Here is a 16,505-nt window from a genome sequence, read left to right as displayed (position 1 = left end):
AGAATAGAGAAATTAACTCAATTTCATAGAAGATAATATTGGTACTTATCAAATCCATACCTGGATCTGTATGAGTTTATTTCCATTTGCAAAAACATCGAATTAGTTTAGTTTGTAATTGTCAGGGGAAAATGTAAATTTTGTCCTGGAAAACCTGGAAAAGTCAGGGAATTTTATTTTTGCTTGTTTGTAGCCACCCTGATAAGTGTCAGTTTGTTTCCTTAATATTTTCTTTTCAAAAAATGTATGATCTAGCATCTTTTACCAAATGCGATCCAATGGAACCCAGTGGTATTTTACGTCAGTATTTTGTTCCGGGAATTTAAGGGTTTAATAACAAATTATATTTTATTGATTCTGGTTTTCTCTTAACGTTTGCATGCTTGATATTCTTCCTTAAACCCTTAAATTCTCGTTTGATCCGGGAATTTAAGGGTTAAGAATAAGAACCTTAATAGTCCGCCGCCAATTGAAAAAAGAAACAAGAACATTATTGAGACTTTTGCCGACCCTCGATTACAGCCTTGGAGATGAGTAACATAAGCTGTGGAAAATAATAAATAAGAAGACGTACAGCAGCAAATCGAAATGGATAAAGAAATACAAAGAAATTAGTGATAGAGATTATGTATTTGTGAAACTCATAAACGTTATACCTGCCCTCCCTAATTTATCAATATATGGCTACTGCCCACCTGGTCAACATTTTCTGTCGCCGTCTCTGACAGTAACCTTCCAGAAATTTTCTTGCAAATGCACCTAATCAATGATCATTAATCATAATAAAATAATGTATGAAGACTTACATGTGTTTCGTTTGTTTCTGGTACATAATATAAGTCTTCATATATTTAAGGCCTATATTATTGTAACAAATAAATTATGGAACTAAGAGTCAGCTTTCCTTGAAAGATTTTCATTTTTTATAAAATCGTTGGTATGCCGTCCACAGTACTTTGTATGTGTAGGTGCCTCTTTCTTTCTCTTCCATTCCAATCGCGCTGCTACGCCAAGGGTCCCCGGTTCGAATCCCGCTCGGGCTTGGTTGTTTGTGAATTTCCATTCATCAATTTCATGACTCATCCCCATTTTCGCAAATTAGCCAAGAGGCACAAGTAAAATAAAATTAATCAATCAATCAATCTTCCATTCCACGTTCAATTAGATCTACTCACTTGACAAGTCTCCGCGCGCAATTAGAAATGACGAATTGCAAAAAATTTGTAATCAATTTAGCACGCAATGAAGCCTAGGCGATTTCACGAAAATCTTTTCACCTTAGCATCCAGAGAAGACACATTGTTGGAAACAGTGTCATGGCAGCTCTTCTACCCGCGTTACGAATTTTCAAGTTACCATTTACGTGTCGTAAAGTAGCTGTTGACCAACTTGAGCCGTATTCCCTGTCTTTTGATTTTGATTTGATTTGTTATTTAGCGTCGCTTTCCTGCCACTTTTGACTAATCGCAACGATGAGTATGAATGGTGAAATTGATGAAGGCCAGCATTCGAATCCGGGACCCTTGGTTTCGTAGCGCACTAAGCTAACCACTCCGCAAAAGAGGTCGGCTAATTATGTGGCTGATGAAGAGGTGCCAGTGTTGTTAGCTAAATGTGGTTTAGTGTCCTCAGATGAAGATTTTCTTTGTTATTTTTATTTACTTATTTATTTATTTCGTCCTCTCCCTCACACACCCTCCCTCTCCCTTCCCTTCTTTCGGAGGTGAGATTTGCCAGTGGCGGATCCAGGTATGACACTTGGGAGGGGCGATTTTTCCGCGGAAGTCCATTCTAACCAATATCTACATAGTTTTAATATAAACTATACACAGCACTATTCCGTGGTCTATAGGAATTAACGTACACAGGGTGAAAATAGGGATACTGGATCCAAATCCCGGATAAGTTGATTATTTCTTCCATCATTGTTGTATCTTTCCATTCTCGTGATAATCCTAACGATACAGAGATACGGCGAAAAGTGAGGAAACATTACGAAAAAACAAAGACTTTTTCTCCAGAAAAATGTAAACATATTCATTAAGCATTAGGGCAGTTCATAATAACCATCCATAACGTTTACACCAATGAAATTCAGGATAGCTTACATGTACGGTATAGATAATATATAATGTATCCGAGAACTAGTATAGGCATTTGGAAGAGGTGATCGCCCCCATCGCCCTCCCCGTTGATCCGCGCCTGAGGTTCGCCCTCCGGATGGTGAACACCTCTGGTCACGTCACGTCGAATATACCAACCTTTCATAATTCACCTTGGTTTCAATACAAGCGAAAACCTGTCATAACATTTAAGTTTGGTTTTATTCCGTCCGTAGTTTTGGAATCACACACTAGAAAAATACTATTTACTGACTGGCAAAGCTTGTGGACAAATACTGGCACTCAATGCGGTAAGGCCTACTATTCTATACAAGAAAGAATTCCAAAGGAATGTTGGTTTGAACAGATTCAACTCTCCCGGAGTTCCCTCACAACTATAATGCGCTGCAGGTTAAATCACACTATCGCCGCAGTTCACCTTTACAAGAAGAATTTAGTGACTTCACCAGTTTGTTTGTGCAATGAATATACTGCAACTCCAAACCACATTATATTTCAATGCAAACTTTAAGAAACTTACAGATAACCATTTTTACAGGAATTGTACAGGAGTGGACATCAAGCGCCACTGACACTGCCTTGTTTACTGACTTCACCTTCATCCTCGGTAATCTATATTCTTACAAAATATCTTAATAAGTCTAATATAATTCTGTAAAAGTGTAATGAAATTTGGAAACTATTTATTATGAAAGGAATAATTCTGAGTAAATATTATGTGCATACATGTATATAATACCAATTGATAAATTGTTAACTGGTGCATGGATTTTGTCCACAACCAATAAATATTTTATAAAAAAAAAAGTTTGGTTTACGTGTACCTTCTACCGAGGAGGGGAGGAACAGCCTGATATCGGTTTAAAAAGTCGGTGTTCAGGAGTCTCGGGTTCGAATCCCGGCCTGGGCATGGGTGTTTGTGATCGTCCCTTCAACAATTTCATCATATCATCACTCATCCTCATTTTCGCAAGTAGCCAAAAGTGGCAGAAAAGCGAAGTTCAATCAAAAAGTCGGTCTTGTTCATGTGTCTGCTGATGAAACCGCATTGCACATGAGATCTTATGCAAGCCTGAAAGCAAGATTTCCGCCCTGAAGCGAAATGTCACTCTTGGCGATTCTACTCGCCTTACAGGTCGTAAACAACATGCCAATCAGTTCGATGACCTTGAAGTTACAGTTTCATGCATTGGCGGGAATATTTGAACGCCGATTTTAGTGTATTTTCCTATGGTAAGCCTCAGTGGCAAATTGACATTTTGCCGATAGTGACTGATAAAGGGGATGCGTAGGTGATGAGCGCTACCACACGAGATATCTAAAGGCACTAATAAATCGTCAATTAGCATAAAAAATACTAAATGGCGATTCCTTGTTATCAATTTTTTGTTTGCGGTTACGACAAAAGCAAGGTGTCTACCAGTCATGAAAGTCAAGAAAAAGTCAAGAAATTATATTTGTGGTGAAGAATGTTTGCTATCACAATGATTATTTAGTTTATTTTACTTCACTTTTCTGCCAGTTTTGGTTAATCGCGTTGATGTGGATGAATGGTGTGGTAAGATAAGATGGATGAAGGGACGACAACACGAGCCCCACATAAGATTATACTTGCTGAAAGTCGAGACACCAGAGCCTCGCTAGTCTGCCAACTACAGTCCAGAATGCATTAATAGATAAAGCAAGTCTTAATTTTCTTGTTGATTACAGCTTCAGTTTTCATCTTAACTGGCCTTTTGATAATGATTTTTCATTAAATAAATATTTATTTTCTTATTTGCTAATTTCCAACTTTACCGAAGTAGGGGTGAAATAAATAAAAGTTAAGAAAAATAGATGAAGAAAACCCTCCCCCAAAAGATTAAATAAAAAGTCATGAAAAAGTCTGGATTTGTTATTTTGGTAGACACCATAATAACAGCGTGTTTTATTGATTCAAACAAATCTGTCTTTTCTGCAAAGCAATTGTATTACTTATCGTACATAATAGAGGTTAAAATAAGTTAAATTTATTTCGTATAATTTTTATTAAACAGTTAACAAAAGATTTATGAGTTGTGGCTTCAATAACAATTGGTATGAATCTGTAAGTATAGGATATGGTTTATTGTTGGCCGATAGTAAAAAAAATGATATAATTCAATATTATTGACACAAGATCCCCTCCCCCCTTGCACCTTAACATACAATTTGTTAGGTTCGAATCAACTTGGATTATATTTCTATGCCTACATTCCACAGAAAGAGTTTTATTACTCCATAGTCAATATCATATTCTTTTTAACACTAATACCACCCCTTCCCCAGCCATCTGCTTAACGTGCAACCTATTTGACGATACTTACATACTGAGGTTTATAATGAGGTAAGGGGTCACAAATTCCAAAGGAGATGGGGTGTTTGGCCCCGCCCCTCTATCTAGAAACGTCGAGGCAGAAGCTAATTTTTAGCAGTTGACATTTTGGTTTTGATCATCAGTTTTTGAGGAAACTGTAGGTCAAGTTACGATTTACAGTATATTAATGGAAAGCTTAATAAATAATATTTATTTCGTGTCTGAAAGTGATGTTGTCCATTGTAAAGAAGATATTGAATGGTGAGTATTATTTTTTCATTTTTTGGCGCGTTATTCAGACAAACCATAAGAAAAGGTAAGTAACGTGTGACTACTCCGAGAGGCCCGGGTTCGATCCCCAGCGGGAAGATCGGCATTTTCCCCATCTGTTCAAGCGGCTCCGGCGCCCACCCAGCGTCGTATAAAGTGGGTATCTGGAGGAAACTCTGGGGGGTAAAGGCGTACAGGGGCGTGGTGCTGATCACATCACCCCCACCTTCGGCCGTGATCAAGAAAGTGTGAGGTCCTAACTTCACACCCCCTACACGCCTTTATTGCGTGTTTCAAAGAACATTGGAGCACTTATTATTTTTTTTTTGTGTTTACTATGAATTGAAAACTCGAAACTTTTGGCTGTACAAATGTCTCTCAGTTTGAACGCGCTGGGAGATGGTAGCAAGCAGGTTAATTCGTAGATTAAACGAATCACTATACTGATTTAAAGCTGATATCAGCTAAATGTTTGAATGGAATCAGTGACATTAGTTTCTACATTGAATTATATATTTATGGTACCTAAATTTACACTAAACAACATGGCTAAAGATAAACTGTTGAGTCTGCGAGTGATATTAAACGTGATTGGCTGATAACTCCCGTAAGAACCCTATGAAACGGCAGAATTGTTTGGAACAATACGGCATGTGCTCCTCCTTGAAATCTCAAACGTACCTGGTTTATTCTTGGTGTTCGGAATAACAAAACGAAACACTGCCATTATTGAATATAGGAGGAGGAAGAGAGATTAAGGATGAAAATTAAGCATACCTGCTTTTATAAATGTATCAGTTCTTGTTTGCATTGAAAAGTATCACACAATTTCTTCTTTTTCTGCAAGGGATGTACCAATTTTCTCTTTTGGCAGCACGTACTCGTCTCTATCTACTTTCATATCTGACAAAGAACATAACGTATGGGTCATGGTCCGTTTTCTCCCCTCGTTCATCTCCTTGTTGTCCCATATCCCCCGTTCCTGTAGTTAATGAAAAACCGAGTTTCCCATGCGTTGAAGACAATGGACGTAATGAGCGTTTCATCACTGGGTAATGAACAGGAAGGAATTAAAACAGCTGAATTTGCATGGGTTTTCTAATAGTTCAACTCTAATTGCTCTCAATTAGATGTTACACATATGCCAAAGAGATGTAATTAATGCTTGTAGTAACTTGCGTCGAAGCCGAAGTGAGACGCTGTTGAAAAAAGAAGTCTCGACGAGGGTGGCGACCAGTTTTCCTAGTTCTCACACAGTTCGAGCAACTTCATTTATTATGCTCGGTTCGAAAGTGCAGAATTGGCTCGCGCGACGATGTGTTGTGTAGGATCCGGATGCAGAGTGCTGAAACGTGGGGGAATGTTAATAAGGCCAACTCCAAACGTCCTCCGCAACTGAGTTATGCACAATTAAGGGATGGGCAGGTGTAGTGCGGTGAAGCATATTTGGAAGAGGTCTGGATTCTCCAGGCTAAGAAGATTTGGGTATGTAACACTGGCGTGTATCAAACACTTCCAAACCAACAGGTTAGTTTGCAATCTTAGCTTAATTTATCTTCGTGTTTAGAACATATATCGTCTTTATGATGTCATTTCACACATTTTACGCACCGATTTTCATTCATTCATTAATTTTGGACATAACAGCTTTTAAGCCGTTTTTTCCCCATAATTTCGCACTATTGTGTATTATCAAATCGTCACGGACCAATGATTAATATTGAAACGAAACTCGAGGAAGTTAGTCGTACAGTGGGATCCATGAGTATTACCGTACAAATTGTCCATGACTATTTTCATTAATTTTCTCTTACATCGTAAATGTTTTTAAGCGATGTATTTTTATGTATGCTGGTGCACAAGTTGTAAACAGCTTGTTTTGAGTTTTCTTTTAATTCTTGAAGCTCTTACTGGGTCAGATAAAGTGCACGAACATGGTGATGGACAATTTGCACGGTAATACTCATAGATTCCACTGTACGTGCAACTGCATCTCATTTGAAACCCTTCACCAGATGGCAGCTCAATCGATTAGACGAATCACAATTGTTATTTACTAATATTCAGTAACATATTTGAATGGAATTGTCTAGATTAATTTCTGTATTGAATTAGAAATTTATCGAAGCGATCTATAGGTTAAATAGCATGGTTAATGAGAAAATATTAGTTTGCATAACAAATGGTTGTTACTCTCGCTTTGGTCCTATCTTCGATTCTAGGTGGGAGCCTCCAACATTTGGGCTTTTGCCCAGCGTCGTGAGGACAATTGGACAAGCTACTTGAAGCTTCGGTCTCGAAAGCCAGAAAACAGCGGCGATGGGACTAATACGTCCTGACCACGCGTCACCCAATGAAAATGCCACTTTGACAGCCTTTAGAGGGCTGTTGTGCAACGAAGTTTAGTTTTTAGTTTATGATGAATTATTAGAGTGCGCGTCAAATCTCCTGCATATGGCGATAGCCAATGGCAGCGCACTGCAACGGTGCCATGTCGAAATCTCACACGGAAAAGATACAGCGTGGTTGAGCGAAACGCTCAACTAGGCAACGCCGCACATCTGTGATTCGCTGGTGCTGTTCAGCCGTCCAAGGCCATATGCAGGAGATTTGACGCGCACTCTAGTGAGGTTAAACGTGATTGCCGGGTTCCAGTAAGAAGCATATGAAACAAGAAAGTGCCGAGGAACGTGGATCCTTAGTTAATTCTTAGCTATTACATCCAGTTCACTTAACACACACTCACACTAACATCAGAGCACTGTGTGAATTAAGCTTTTTGCGTTGCGATGGATGTCCAATTAGTGTAGTATTTGCGATTTCATTTCGGGGGAGGGGGAGTTTTTTTGGGGGGTTGCAAACTTGTAGTATATGTCACGTGTATACTGCTTTGCGGTTCTAAGAACCTTCGAACAGTGGTTCTAATATTAAATCTTATGATAAGCTTTACAAGTTACTTGGAAACAGTATCTTTGCTAAGAAAATCTAAACTCATATATAAAAGCTATTACTGAGAAAACTTGACTAAATTTCTGTTGCCCACCATTTCAGATCTAACCGACCTGTGTTTATTTATTTATTTATTTTTGTAAAATCTCTGCACCCGATGACACTGTTACTAAGTAAACAATATGCTATTTAAAAATATAAATTCAGACGAGAAGTAGGATGGAAAGGTTTTAAATATTAAATAACTGTTTCCCCAGTGATTTTTAGTAGTGTTAAGAAATGGTATGCCATATGGTTTCCATTTCATTTTCTTCGAAGGGGATAAAAATATCCCTTGCAATGATAAAAATAACATTCTTTTGTCGGGGATAATTTTTTGTGGGGGGGGATCCACGGCATCCCCCCGTTAATTCACACACTGCACCAGAGGCAATGGCGAGAGAACTCCTGTTCTACACTGTAAACCCAGAACATCAAATCAAATCTAATTATGTTCGCCAATTTTTCTACGTCAAAATACTGAATAGTAAATTTTTCTTCCTGCAAGTCATAGCTTTTTTCAAAATCAGAAATTACATGAATAGATTTTGGACTAAATGAGTTTCCATTCTATTATATATATTTAAATACCGTGCGTCCAATTCCTTGCGAGGCCGAGAGATCGGGAGAAGTGTGGCGGGCGGCGCTAGCGGAGATGACGACATTTTCGACCAGCAACGTAAACCGTTAGAAGTCAGTGGGTTTCGTGAGCATTGTTTGCAATCTGAAAGCTCCGAGCTTGAGTTGTTCTTTCCTTCACGACTACAGGTGCCCTGGACAGAGCTGCGAATGGAGTGAGGAACAGACCTTGAACCAAGAGCGTGTTAATTTTGTACTGTGTGAAAGTGTGGGGTGGTTTTTAGTTACTTGCCGTGCTACTTCTTTGTGTAATTGCAGTGTGTGTGTGTGTTATGTGTAAGTGAGGCGATTGAAATGCCAACCGCAAAGTTCACGTTAGAACAAAGAATTTTTATGAGAACACGTGAAAACAGACTGGTGTCGAGACGTGTGTAGGCACACGTAGAAATTGGGGCAGCGTTAGAACTTGGAAGAATTACGGAAGAAGAACTTTTGCGTGTGAATCAAAATTTCATCAAACGATGCCAGGAATGTGTGAATGTAGGCGGACATCACTTTGAACAACTCTTATAACACAGGTTAATGCTCGTTTTGCAATATTAATATAAATATATTCATGCTAAAGATATGTCCATAGAAATAAGCGGGACGTTACTGGTCGAAAATGTCGGCATCTCCGCTAGCGCCGCCCGCCACACTTCTTCCGATCTCTCGGCCTCGCAAGGAATTGGACGCACTCTACAAATAGGCCTATGTTATGCGTAACTACTGCGGACGTTAAATCCATGACACATTACACACACACACACACACACACACACACCATCACACACACCATCACCCCCCCACACACACACACACACACCCCCCACACACACACACTGGCGCAAAAATACAACACGTAGCTACATAGTGGGTAAGGAGCAGACGTGAATATACAGGGTAGGATTCATAAGTAATGAGCCTCACTGTATACTGACGCGTGCGCACCCTACAGCGCACTCCGCTTGACATGAACGGTGGTGGTGGGTGTTGGCTTCGCAGCGCAACGCGTGTCAGTTGGCTCCCAGCTTTCGGAGCGGTAGCATCGGCCTTAACAGTAGCCCCTATACGGTGGTGCGTGACACGGCGAAATAGAAAGTTCGTTAGAGCAACGCTACGCGATCACATTTTGCGTCCGGTTGGGCAAGTCTCCTTCCGAAACGGTCACAATGCTTCAACAGGCGTTTGGGACTGAGTGTCTGTCCTCTTCTCAAGTCAAAAAGTGGCACAAGGCTTTTCGTGAGGGCCGGGAAGAGGTGACTGACGAACCCCGGTCTGGACGCCCGTCGTCGGCCCGAACTGACGTGAATGTGCAGCGAGTGCGTGATTTTTTGAACACGGACCGGCGTTTGAGTCTCTACCAAGTAGCAGAAGCCCTGAACTTATCGGAGACAACGGTGCAACGCATTGTTACCAAGGACTTGCACATGCGGAAAGTCTGCGCGAAACTTGTGCCGCGAGTTTTGACTGCAGAACAGAAACAGAACCGAGTGCTCCGATGCGAAGAACTGCTGCAATTGTGCGAAGGCGATCAACGTTCGTGTGGTACCCCAGCCTCCCTACAGTCCGGACTTGTCGCCTCCTGACTTCTTCTTGTTTCCACGCTTAAAATCAGTGCTGAAAGGAAAACGTTTCGACTCCATCGAGGACATCAAAGCAAATGTCAAGGCAGCCCTTGCAGCCATTCCAGAACAGGACTTCGGGGACGCCTTTGAGTCATGGAAAAGCCGCCTACAGAAGTGCATTGATGCAGGAGGTGCCTATTTTGAAGACTATTAGTCAGTTGTACCGATCAGCTCAATAAATATGTCTTTTTGAACGAAGGCTCATTACTTTTGAATCCTACCCTGTATGTATATTAGCTGTCCAAGACGTGTTTAGAGGGAATCCCGTGGGGCTGAAAACCCCTCCCTGCCGAAAACGTTGACAACTAAAACTAATCATTTTTTCTTGCTTAATATAATTAAAATGGGTGCTTCAGTACTGATATTAAATAAGCAATATACTTGCTAACCGTTTGTTGCATATTATTAACCTCGTAGTAACATAGGATTCATTCGAATTGTAATAAATCAGTTTTGTACGGGCAGTATGTACGAAGTTTAATGCATAATAATTACGAGGTATTTCATTTTTCATAAGCTGGAGATACGTTTTCTGTTATCTCATAAATCATATCTTTTTCTGTTTATTTTTACATCATTTCTCCTCGTGGAATAGCTTTTTTATATAAACAAATTCCATGGTCTTAATTAGAAAAACTAGATAATGCCGTTAAATCTATTTCTGCGCCATCTTTTTACTGTTTCATGTAGTATTTATAAAATGTAGCCTATTATTGTTATATTTTCCTAATATATACGTGTAGGGTGTACACGTATATTGTATACATACATACATACCTATGTATGTGTGCATGTGTGTGTGTTTTGATGGCCGAGCCCGTAGAACGTAGTCGTGGTTTGGACTTTGTGTTTTAGTTTCTCTGTGAGCGTCCCTTCATCAATTTCATCTATAATCTTCATCATTCGCCTTCATCGGCGCTATTAGTCAAACTAGAACAGTAACAGGAAGATATACCGTATTGCAAATAAATGTTCGAAAAGAGCTTACGGTTGTCCCATTACAAGTTGTTTTAAGTGTGCCGAAGTTGGAAGGGAAGAACCAGCATTTAATAAGCTGAAAGTAACGTTATATGAAAGAAGCCTTCTCGTTGTATTTTGTCAACCGAGAAACAAAGAGAAAAAACACGCAAGGGAACAAAAAAGTGGTCATTCCAGACATGGATGCATTTGTTGTGAGACTTCAATAGAAGCGAGCTTCATTTCTGGGTTGGTCAGTTTCGTGTGCGGAAGTTTTTTAAGTGCATGGTTCAAATTTTAGTTTAAAGAGTTGAGGAAAACAGTGCTGGTTAAGTTAAGCCGAAGGGATTACAACGATTATGGTAATCACCCGGAGGTAAGTGGAATTAGTTCCAGTGTTTTTTCGCACGGGGCCTCAGAGAGGCGAATTTGTAGAGCGATTGATGTGCATAAGCTAAATTCTATTATAGGATACGTCTTTTAATGCTGAAAGGTTAAAACGGAAGTCACTAGCGCCGCCAAGCGGGTGATTTGAACTAGTCAGTTGCAAAGCCGTGAGACAATGGTGCGTGACTCGGAAAATGAGTTAATATTTTCCATTACTGTACCATTTAATGTTACAGTATTTGGCTTACAGTACAGTGACTGCCCGCTTTTGTTTTCAGTTTGCTTGTACATTAATCATGTACTGAAAAGTGACGTGAATACATCAACCAATTAATGTTCACTGACCTTAATTGACTCACCTGTATGTAACCGCCTTGCATCTTAAATGAAGATGCCTGCTGGGTTCGGAGCGAAGCGGGAAGAAGGGAAATTATTCGCTTCCGATATTTCGAGACTCGTACGAGATCGGTACGAGTGGTTTAGAAATCGAGACATGCATTTGTAAATCGAGATGAAATCGAAAACAAGATAAGCATATGCTGCACGAGATAGCAGCAAGTCACCTCTCGGTACCATTGAAAGCACATTGTAATAAGAATACACTTTCTGACTACTTTTAACAGAGGCGTATTATTCATGTTACCTCATTTGCAGCCGGTAAACTAACTATTCTCATCTATTTTTTTTATGTATTTAGTTTTAATATATGGAAGATTGCTTATTAATATTATACAAGCTTTTAAACCAGAATTTAAGTAAACTATTTAAAGAACTTAAAGACTGGATTGTGTACGTCACTGATGGTTGCATAACGCCGGCTTTAGATCAAAGCATTTCCTTTAGCATTTTTGCAAGCATAAATTCTATGTAAATGCTTCCAAAAATCTTATAGAAGATAGTACTTTACACGCAAACATTTCGTTATTTTTCGGCTAGCTCTTGCGATTACAATGTATAACATATACAGCATGAAAGGCACGTCGACTTACACCATCTATACTGAGTGCACTGTGTTTACATTTGAAACAACTAAAATATTCTTCCATACGTGTACAGTAAACGTTGTAAAGTATGTATTTAAGCAGCGCCATTGTTTTATACCTAATAACGTTTTATACGAAACGTTATTCCTCTCGGTTCAATAGTTATCGGCTTTTAAAAATGTGAAGTGATATATTGTTTACATCTCACGCGGCCGCCATTACAACTTCACTCGCGGCCTCGAGGTCGCTTCTGATTGGTTATGCTACGAAAAATGATACGGAAATAGGACGGGTTCTATCCTTGAGAAATGCCATGAAAGCTGCCATGGCATCTGAAATGCCATAAGATTTTTTACTTTACACGGTAACATTTTGGTCATGGCGTAAATGTTAAGAAAAATGCTAAAGAAAATGCTTTCGTCTAAAGCGGGCGCACCCTTCTGACGACAGGGTTTCCTCCCCGATTGTAAAATACGCGGGAAGGCAAGGGAGCCGAAGCGATTGGCTATTTAAAAGTTCACCGCTGGAAACAGCGTTGCCTGGAGAAAACCGCTTGTTCCTTTCTGTTTCTGTGGCTCGCTTGGCAGAGACAGTGTTGCTACACGAAGAGAAATTTCTCTTTGTGAAGGGAAATTCAAGTCCAATTTTCGGTGAAAATGGAAATTTTATGAATTATGTCAAAATTGCAGAAAAATTTGAAGTTGTCGGACTCCTGGTTTTGTTTTACTTGCATTCCTGCATTAGTGTTTCATTTCTATTATATTTAATTTATATATATACGAGGTGCATAACGAATAGCTACGCTTATATACGTGGTCTGTTAGGAAAGTAATGAGACTGGCAACACTGTGCACGAACCGGCAACGCTGCTGCCCCCACCTTCACACAGCAGGTTGGTGAATGCTTGCTGTTGACTCAGTACAAGTTTCAACTTGCTGCAGTTGCTACACGATTGTTGAGAGCGTCTGACGTGAAGTTCTGTTTGTGAGGTGCGTTACGAAAATGGACTGGCAAAAGTTTGAACAACGTTGTGCCATCAAATGTTGTGTTAAGCTTGGCGAATCCGCCACTGTGACTTATGAAAAGTTACAAAGGGCTTATGGAGAACATGCACTATCTAGGGCAGAAGTCCTTTTTAGAAGGCCGAGAACAAGTGGAAGACGAACCTCGTGCGGGAAGACCTTCAACCTCAAAAACGGATGACAATGTTGAAAGAGTGAGGTCTCTTATGAGGTCAGATCGTCGATTGACGGTGAGAATGATCAGTAGTGAGTTAAATTTGAATGTGTGTACCGAATGAAGTCCTTGCAAGACCCAGGAAAAGGGTTGCACGTGTGCGACCAGACATTGCACGCACTTGGATGCTGCACCACGACAATGCAGCATGTCACACGACAGTCTCCATCAATGTTTTTTTGGCAAAAAAAAGCATTCCTGTGGTTCCTCAGCCCCTTATTCGCCGGATCTCAGTCCCTGTGACTTTTTTTATTCCCCTTGCTCAAAAACCACTTGAAAGGACGCCATTTTGATACTTTGGACAATATCCAGAAGAGCGTGACCGACGAGCTTAAAGGTATTCCAGCAGAAGCCTTCCAGCACTGCTACGAATAGTGGAAACAACGCCTCCATCGCTGTGTAGCTGCCCAAGGGAACTATTTTGAAGGGGATAACCTTGATTTGTAAAAATAATAAAATTCATGGTTTACAGAAAATCAGTCTCATTACTTTCCTAACAGACCACGTACAATAAATAATAATCGTTGCGGTAAACAGGCTCAATTTTCACGATACGCCACTGACTTTTGGTACACTTCCTTCTATATAATGTTACAAAATCTGAACTGAAAGTTTACTAAAGGTGTTCAAGCAGAAGTGTACGACCCGATTCAAATCAACTAGGTAAAGTTCTTTACACCTTTTTTTAAAACAGTAAGTCAGTACACTTCGCAGCACATTCAGAAGGTTACTATTTTGGCAATTAAAAATCGTACGATAATAGTATTTGGTTGTATTTATAATAATTAGGAATCAGCTTAATAACAGGAAGTCTAGATCCGACAAGCAGTAGGCAGATTTTTTAATATTTCTTTTTTATTCTAACGGTACTAGCTACAGAAACGATTACGATACTTCACATGGTGAAGGAAATTATATTTGAAACTTATACAACCCCTGAGGTTACGACTCGTTAAAGGTTTCAACGTTAAACTTCCAAAGAAAAGCTGTCTTAAATTCTTACAACGTATGAGGCTGATTGCGGAAATATCAGTCCGAACACACAAGCACAATATAAATTTCTGCATCGCATCGCTGAAAGCTACCGCGTAAAGAATGTTCAAATTATTTTTGTCAGCTCTGATGATCCGAACATCCTTCGTTTTTTCCGCTGTGCTTTTCCCGAACGGACCTGATCATTAATACGTATTATTCTTTTTTTAATTATTTATTGGATTGTACGCGTATCATATCACATCCTGTTCGTCCAGTTTGGCAGACAGCAATTTACGAATCCTAAAGACAAAATAAATTTGTATTGTTGGCCTCCGAAAGGTTGCCACGCTATTGGAAAGGAAGAAGTCTCGGCAAATCCACAGGGAAATACTTTCTTCATCTTCTTCTTTTTTTCAATAACGATTTTGGGAAAATAAATGGCGTCTTGATTCTGTGTTACAAATTGTCCGTAACGGGAGTGCTCGCTTTTTTTTCTGGGTGTGGAAGTAGGTTGAACACACACACATACAACCACGCCTGCGCCGACTGAGGCCAAGGGCGGATCCAGAAATTGTTGGGGGGGAGGGGAGCACGGCCTTCAGAGGTCCGAATGTTTTCTTTTTCTCATTCGTATTGTTGCTGTACTGTGGGAATGGCTCAACAGTTATACCACACATTCTGTTTATTTCCTGATGAATAAACTCACGAAGCTTTTGATTTATTTATTTTTGTTATTTAGCGTCTGTTCTCTGCCACTTTTGGTTAATCGCCACGATGAGTGATATGATAACATTGATGAAGGGACACTCACAGAGAACATCCATGCTTAGGCCGTTATTCGAACCCGAAACCCATGACGTCGTAGCGCGTTATGTTAACCACTTCTCCATGGAGACCGGAGAAAAACAATGTAGAATTCACTAACCTTTTAAAATTTCACATTTTATGATTTTTTCAATGATCAGATTGTTATAACTTACAACACAAACTCTCTTGTATTTTTTTTTATTTCTTGTGTATCAAATCGCTTTATTATTTTCACTGAAGTTTGTTCAGAACCACTATGTGCCTCAACCGGAGATCGAAGCTGGGTCCCACTGTGCGAATTAAGATTTTTGCCTTGGGGCGTATTTGTAATTTCATTTCGGTGAGGTAAGTTTTTTTGGGGGTATGTAAATTTTTATGTGTGTTACCAGTCAGTAATCTAAACTACGAATGCCTTGAGTTTCTAAGTACCTTAGATCAGTGGTTCTTAAACTGTGGTACGCGTACCCCCAGGGGTACATGAACTACTTGAAGGGGGTACGCAATCAGCTAGAAGAGTGGTTTTTCATCCATGGTGTACCTAAACAAACAAGTACCGAAATAGACTTAATTTGTAGCCGAATCTTGGCTTGAAAGTTTCAAGTGCACAACCAGACATCAAGAAACTGCGTCACACTATGCAAACACATCCTTCGCACTAGAAACTCTGAGGATTTACAACAAAAACTCTAAAATTGTGCTTGACAATTTGTTTACAAACTTATTTCTGTTCTTTATTTATCTTTCAATAACTCTGGAAAAGATATTCGTACTTCTAACCATAGCTACATGTATTTCACATTTTAATTTTTGTAACTAAGCATAAAGATTGTAAACGTAGGAACACCCAATAAAATAATAAGCGTAGGATTATAATGTTTCTTTGTTTACCATCTTTCCACATACAGCCAGAATGCCTCCAACATATAAAAAAACACCCCAACAATCAGGCAGCCAAAATATTTTCCCAAAACCTACCATTCGGAGAAAATCTATGGTGGTGGTAAAGTGGGATTCATGAGTATTACCATGCAAATTGTCCATCACCATGTTCGTACACTTTACTTGACCCAACAACAGCTTCAAGAACTAAAGGAAAACTCAAAACAAGCTGTTGACAACTTCTGCACCAGCATACACAAAAATCTATCGCTTAAAAACACACAGGATGTGATAGAAAAATTAATGAAAATAGTCATGG

At 39.6% G+C, this 16,505-nt stretch overlaps 1 protein-coding gene and 1 pseudogene across 2 annotated transcripts in view; both read left to right on the top strand.

Annotated features, from left to right (window-relative positions):
- The window catches only part of LOC145990295 (uncharacterized), a 63,161-nt gene that overhangs the window by 12,442 nt on the left and 34,214 nt on the right, over positions 1-16,505 (top strand). The window contains exon 1 of one of the 2 annotated variants that reach the window (XM_083125985.1): positions 11,234-11,295. The exons of the other annotated variant lie outside the window; for it this stretch is intronic. The gene's annotated coding sequence lies outside the window, so the exon portion shown is untranslated. Of the gene's footprint in view, positions 1-11,233; positions 11,296-16,505 lie in introns of those variants that run through there. 2 annotated transcript variants of the gene reach the window in all.
- Positions 9,507-9,923, top strand: LOC145990528 (protein GVQW3 pseudogene; annotated as a pseudogene).

The sequence above is a fragment of the Lepisma saccharinum genome, chromosome 7 (assembly GCF_977018435.1).
Source record: "Lepisma saccharinum chromosome 7, izLepSacc3.1, whole genome shotgun sequence".
Lineage (NCBI taxonomy): Eukaryota > Metazoa > Arthropoda > Insecta > Zygentoma > Lepismatidae > Lepisma > Lepisma saccharinum.
The sequence above is the reverse complement of the archived record's forward strand: the minus strand, read 5'-3'. Positions and strand labels throughout refer to the sequence as shown.